This window comes from Anolis carolinensis, chromosome 3, assembly GCF_035594765.1.
Source record: "Anolis carolinensis isolate JA03-04 chromosome 3, rAnoCar3.1.pri, whole genome shotgun sequence".
Classification (NCBI taxonomy): domain Eukaryota; kingdom Metazoa; phylum Chordata; class Lepidosauria; order Squamata; family Dactyloidae; genus Anolis; species Anolis carolinensis.
This window is the reverse complement of record NC_085843.1, coordinates 251,534,537-251,541,030: the sequence shown is the minus strand read 5'-3', so window position 1 is coordinate 251,541,030 and position 6,494 is coordinate 251,534,537. Positions and strand designations below refer to the sequence as shown.

General features: G+C 41.7%; 1 long non-coding RNA gene across 1 annotated transcript; it reads right to left on the bottom strand.

Moving 5' to 3' along the window:
- Positions 1-1,905: 1,905 nt before the first annotated feature.
- Positions 1,906-6,058, bottom strand: LOC134297845 (uncharacterized). Its single transcript, XR_010004724.1, has 2 exons — positions 5,687-6,058; positions 1,906-5,655 (listed from the first exon to the last, which is right to left on the bottom strand). It is a non-coding gene; the product is annotated as an uncharacterized LOC134297845 (long non-coding RNA).
- Positions 6,059-6,494: the final 436 nt, after the last annotated feature.

The following is a 6,494-nucleotide window of genomic DNA, read 5'->3' as shown; positions in this document are numbered from 1 at the left end:
CCGCCCTTGCCGGAAGTTAGATGCCCGTTTCATTGGCCCCTATCCAGTGGTGGCGCAATTAAACCCCGTGACTTTCAAACTCCAACTTCCGCGTTCAATGCGCATTCACCCAGTGTTTCACCGTTCCCTGCTCCTTCCGGCGGATGGTGTGCGTCCTGATTCAGACCAACCGGCCCCCCCTCCTGTTTTGATGAATGGGGAGGAGGAGTTCGAGGTTGAGGACATTTTGGATTCTCGCTTTCATCGCCGCCGCCTACAATATCTCATTGACTGGGTGGGTTTTGGCCCTGAGGAACGCTCTTGGGAAGACGCCTCCACAGTCCATGCTCCTGATCTAACCCGCCGCTTTCATCAGACCTATCCCGCCAAGCCGCGACCTCGCGCCTCGGGGAGAGAGTCCCAGTTTGGGAGGGGCCTTGAGGAGGGGGATAGTGTGATGACCCATGGGCCTTGTAGTCCTGCTCAGGACATTGTAATCCCTGATGAAGATGAGAACTTGGGTTTTTTACCTTCCCAGTCTGAACTGGATTCCTCTCAGCCAGATCTTTCCCAGGCCGATCTGGGAACCTTGCACCTGCAAGAAAGTTGTCTCCCAGAAGTATGTCAAACAACCCCAGAACCTACTTCTCCCGTGTTCTTGCGCCGGGAGTTTTGTAAACAACAGAGAAGTTTGGAATCAGCTTCGCGCAGGAGTGCGAGGATAGCAGCTAAGAATGTTGCCAATTAAGACTGTTTCTCGTGAGAATCTTTAAGGAGTTTAACATCTGGTCTCAGAGTTTAGCTTTCGTTTCTGATTCCCAGAGAACTGCTTCGGTGAGAAAGTTAGACTCTATATAGGTGTTTTGCCCGCGTAGTAACTTCGCGGAGTCAATTCGTCAGCCTACGGAGCGAGTTGTGTCTGGACAGCGCGCTCCGATTCAAGCCTCGCTCCTGATCAAGCCTTGCCTTGTTATCCAGCCTTCGCCTTGCTTCCCAGCCTTTGTTTACCTGCGGACCTTGCCTTGTTTCCCAGGATCAATCCTTGCCTTGTTTCACGGATTTTACCAAGTTATTCCACGGACCTTGTTCTTGTTCTTAGTTACCTTGTTCCACGTTCAAGCCTTGTTTCAAGTATCAAGTTATTTCCTAGCCTCGCTCAAGTTTTATGAACTAAAGGACCTTGTCATCTCCCCTCACTTTGCTTGGCAAAGTGAGTGTTTCGGTTATTGGATTACAACTTTGGACCTTAATATTTCTTATTTGACATTGCTTTTTTGGACTAATTCTGACCTTTCCTGAAAGGTCTAATTCTGGACTATTTTCTACACTTGTTTTTATTAACCTTATATACTCCTTCAATAAAGATATTAGATAGATTCTGGCCTCGGTGAATGGTTATTGGTGCTCTGCAGCCTGGGTCGTGACAAAAACATGGGTGGGTAAAAGTGGGAAATGGGAGGAAAGAAAGGGGAAAAAAGGGAGGAAGGGGGACAGGAGTGGGCAAAGGAAAAAAGAAAAAGAAAAGGGAAAGGGAGAAAAGAAAAAAAAGATTTAGAAGGAAAATTAGTTAGGGAAGGGTAATGAGGGTAGAGTTTGATTTGGTCTTCCGTTTTCTACTTTTCCTGGTTATATTTGGAAATTTTTGTCTTTTCTTGTTTATTGGTCACCATCATAATTTCAGTTTGCCAGTTTCCCCTTTTTGTTCCTTTCAATCCATTTCTAATTTTCTGTATTCTTCATATTTTTTCCAATCAGTCCTATTGGTTTGCCTCTGCTCTCTTTCATCAAATATGTAAGTCTGTCCATGTCATAGATTTCATCTAGCTTTTCTAGCCAGAGGCCTTTTGTTGGTATTTTATCCAATTTCCAATATCGAGCAAAGGTTATCCTTGCAGCTGTTGATATAAAGGTAAAATAATGTCATCATTCTCATTGAAGGTTTTTATACTTTCTGTTAGGCCTAGAAGATAAAATTCTGGCTTCATCGGAAAAAAATTTCCCAATTTTTTTTTGTGATTCTTCATGCACTTCTTTCCAAAATTTGTTTGTTTCTAAGCATGTCTTCACAGCTTTCCTGAAGCCTAGGAGAGTTGGAGCTTGTTGAACATTATTGGGGAGGACATTCCACAGCTGGGGAGCCACCACCGAGAAGGCCCTGTCCCTCGTTCCCACCAGCCACGCCTGCGAGGCAGGTGGGACTGAGAGCAGGGCCTCTCCAGATGATCTTAACACCCTAGTTGGTTCATGGGAGGAGATACGTTTGGACAAGTAGTTTGGACCAGAACCGTTTAGGGCTTTATAGGTCAAAACCAGCACTTTGAATTGGGCTCGGTAGCATATTGGCAGCCAGTGGAGCTGGCTTAGCAGGGGGGTGGTACGCTCCCTGTATGCTGCTCCAGTTATTAATCTGGCTGCCACTCGTTGCAGGAGTTGAAGCTTCCGGGCCATCTTCAAAGGCAACCCCACGTAGAGAGCACTGCAGTAGTCCATGCAGGATGTAACCAGAGTGTGGACCACCGTGGCCAAGTCCGGCTTCCCAAGGTATGGGCACAGCTGGTGCACAAGCAAATGTAAAGCAACCAATAACAATCAGTCATCAAATATCCAACACTATAGCCTGGCGAACTGGATGAAGCCTCTAAATGCCTACTTCACAAATGCAGTAGTTTGTGGCAGCCACAAAAACAAAGTTTCTGGAATATAACTACTTTCAAAGTAAGTATCACACTATTAAACACTTTCAAATCAAGGACAGATTTTTTTTGTTGTTACATATTATATATAATTTTGGTCAATGACCAGCAGTAAAGGAGAATTCCTATAATCTGTCTGAAGGTTACAGAAGGTAAGGGTGAGTGGGGCATTGACAATGTGTCCAGTCAGGAAAACCACTTAGCCTGGATGCATCTTTACTGTAGACATGTCACTCACTAATAATTAAAAATGTCAGCAAAAACAGAAGAGAAAGGCATCTCCTGATGCTAAGTGAAATCATATTGAGATTAGGCTCCCTTAACAAATAAAGAACTTAATCTCTTCTGATTCTCGCCTTGATCAATAACTGATTGCACATCTTCAGCACCATTCTGCTGATATCAGCAGGTACTTTAAAATATGAACTCCTGGCTTCCACCAGGAGGCTGAAAGGTTTGAGGTACTTAGCGTGTACATCTCTTTGAACTGATCACATAGATTGCAAAAAATTCTTCTTAGAAAATAAAGTGAAACTTCATTGAACCAATACTAGTGCTGCTTTCAGCCATGATGACCAAAGTTATGGCGGTTTCATCATTGTATGTGTTTTTACAAATCAGATGAACTTGATGAAAGAACACACTACAATAAATTAGATTTGAAGATGCTATGGGGACACTCTGCCAGTGCTATTCATTAGATAGAGTGAAGTGGTAATTTCAAGATAGTATTTATGGGGTGTCCTGAAAGGACTAGAGTATAAGGTGTTTATTATTTTATTATCACAGTTTTATTTCCAGGAAACAGGAGGGGTATTTTTAGGATTGGGATTTGCTATTTGGGCTGGGCTTTAGCACAACTGGTAAATCACCAGCAGTAATAAGATCTACCAACTGAAAGCCTGGTCAGGATGAACACCCGACTGTCAAGCCCAGCTCACTGTTTATCTATGCAGTTCGAAAACAGCTTAGAGCTGTAAGTAGAGAAATTAGGTACCGCTAATTAAGCGGGAGAGGTATTTTACGACACCATAAAAAAAAGAAAAAGACCAGAAATGCCAGTGACTAAAAGGAAGAAGGAAGAATGGCTCTTTGTCATTGAGAATGGAGCAATAGCATCTCCTGTGGCTGAATCTGAGCACAACCTCCAAGGCACCGAAGCTGGACCTCGACACAACATACCTCCTTTCTGTCTGTTCTGTCTATCTGTCCAAAAGGCATTGAATGTTTGCCATGTAGGTATACTGTGACCCGCCCTGAGTTCCCTTGCGGAGATAGGGCGGAATATTAATGAAGTGTCGTTGTTGTTGTTGTTGTTATCTGAAGACTTCAATTGAGGGTAAACCTAGAAAAGCCTACTCTTCCCAAATAACTTGCTATATTGCTAAACTCGGCTATTTTCAATTTTAATAAATTTCTCATAGGGCTAAATCCAGTGCTAGTATTGCTTAGAGTAAACCCATTTAAATCAGTGGGATTTGTGTTCGCCTTAACTAACAAGCTCCAACACATTTAGTGGGTTTGCCCTTAGTAAGGTTCATTTGGATTTAACCTCAAACGATTATCTGAAGTCTTTTACTCTCTCCTAAATACATTTAATCTAAATATGCCCTCCTTTGAAGTGAGTCTAATCTCAAATTGACTTCATTTAATGTCTAATAGCTGCACTGTTAAAACGATATGAGGCTGGTAGGCCAGCATATTGCTTTCTTCCATGAGAGGGAATCTGGAAAAATCATAGCAATATTTTGTTCATAAGAAAGAGTGAGCTATCTTCTGCATTAATCAGGGAAGAATGCAATTTTATCTATATATTTTTTAAAAAAGAAAGGAACAAATACATGCAATACAGTATTTTTTCCGGAATTCTTGTTGGAAAGGCTATTGTTGCAAACAAGTGAATAAGATAATTATAGAAGTTCAGATTTGTTTCCTTAGATACATAACAGTACCCAAACATTTTGGTTGCAATTTTGTGGCAGTGGCCTCAGAGTTATATTTGATTAAAAATGCAGTGCTGCTGAGCTGCTTCTAGCCTGGGAGTGCCTGATAGTGCTGAAAGCTCCTTCAAAATGCAATGTAAAATTACAACATATCCTATTTAAGGGTATATTTAATGCCAAATATAAACATAGTTCCATACATCACTTGTAATGTCTCTGATGAGCTGGTCAGAAAAATACATCACCCAGCATCAATCAAAAGTCAGCAAATTGGTGTCCTAAAAAAGAAAAGAGAAGCATTAAGTGCTTTTTGAAAAGCAAAGCTATAATGTCAGCAAAGTCTGCATGTTTAACTTCTTTACTGCATTGACCTACATTTAAGAAATAACTCCTGTTGAAAGGGCACCCACACCCCAAACCTTAACTTTACAAACAAACACAGATCTAAAATTAAGTGAGGCTGACAAGCATCTGAGAGATCCCAGAGCAAAGATAGATAATCCAAAGAATAAAAGAGATCTTAGCAGCAAATGGTGAGGAACCACTCTGTATTCATCTAGGATGATGTAATGCATATTCTGCTCCCTGGATATCCTGTTGCCTTCTCTTCAGCAATCATGTATTCTGTTGCTATTTTGTTTGGGTGTTGGGAAGCAAATCTATAGAAACCAAAAGAGTTTTGTTTTGTACATTTAGTCAGCTGCACAAAGAACCATAGAAAAGGCTTTTCTACTAGGCTATTATTCTAACCCAAGGCAGTGGTTCTCAACCTCTGGGTCCCCAGGTGTTTTGGACTATAAGTCCCAGAAATCCCAGCCAGTTTACCAGCTGTTAGGATTTCTAGGAGGTGAAGGCCAAAACATCTGGGGAACCACAGGTTGAGAACCACTGACCTAAGGAGACACCTATTACAGACAATCAGCAGGTTACAAACAAGATAGATTCTGTAGGTTTGTTCTTAAGTTGAGTTGTTATGGAAGTAGGAACAGGTGCATTTAAAGTGTAACTCCAGTCAACTATCTATCTATCTATCTATCTATCTATCTATCTATCTATCTATCTATCTATCACATAATTAACTATCTAAGCTTTGTGTTGTCGAAGGCTTTCATGGCCGGGATCACAGGGTTGTTGTATGTCTTTCGGGCTGTGTGGCCATGTTTCAGAAGTATTCTCTCCTGACGTTTCGCCCACATCTATGACAGGCATCCTCAGAGGTAGTGAGGTATGGATAAACTAAGTAAGGAAAGGAAAGAATATATATCTGTGTAGAGTCCAGGGTGTGGCAAGAGTCCTTTGTCACTGGGAAGCCAGTATTAATGTTTCAGTTAATCACCCTAATTAGCATTGGAAAGGTTTTGTCTCTTGCCTGGAGGCATCCTTTGTTCAGTCATTAGCTGTCCTCTGCCCTCAGAGTGTTGGTTCCCATCTTACTTAGTTTATCCTCACAACCTCTGAGGATGCCTGCCATAGATGTGGGCGAAACGTCAGGAGAGAATACTTCTGGAACATGGCCACACAGCCTGAAAGACATACAACAACCCTATCTAAGCTTTGTATAGCACAGAGAAGGGTCAAGACTCCTGTAATGTTTGTTTTGCGGTTTGTGTCTCTGTTCAAAAGATTTCTAACCCTGTGACAATTGGATTTTGAAAATTTTGGGTTGTTGTGGAAATAAAGATTGATGATAAAGCTTCAGTTGAGACACTTTTCCCCCATGATTGCTTTCAAGAATGGATTTTCCTTCCTTGGGATAGATTTCTCTCACTTCTTGTTGTCCTACCTGTTCATAACTAGGAGTTGTATGTAAGTCATGTGTTTGTAGCTCAGGGACTGCCTGTACATTTCTTTACTAAAATATTACATTGAACAATATTGA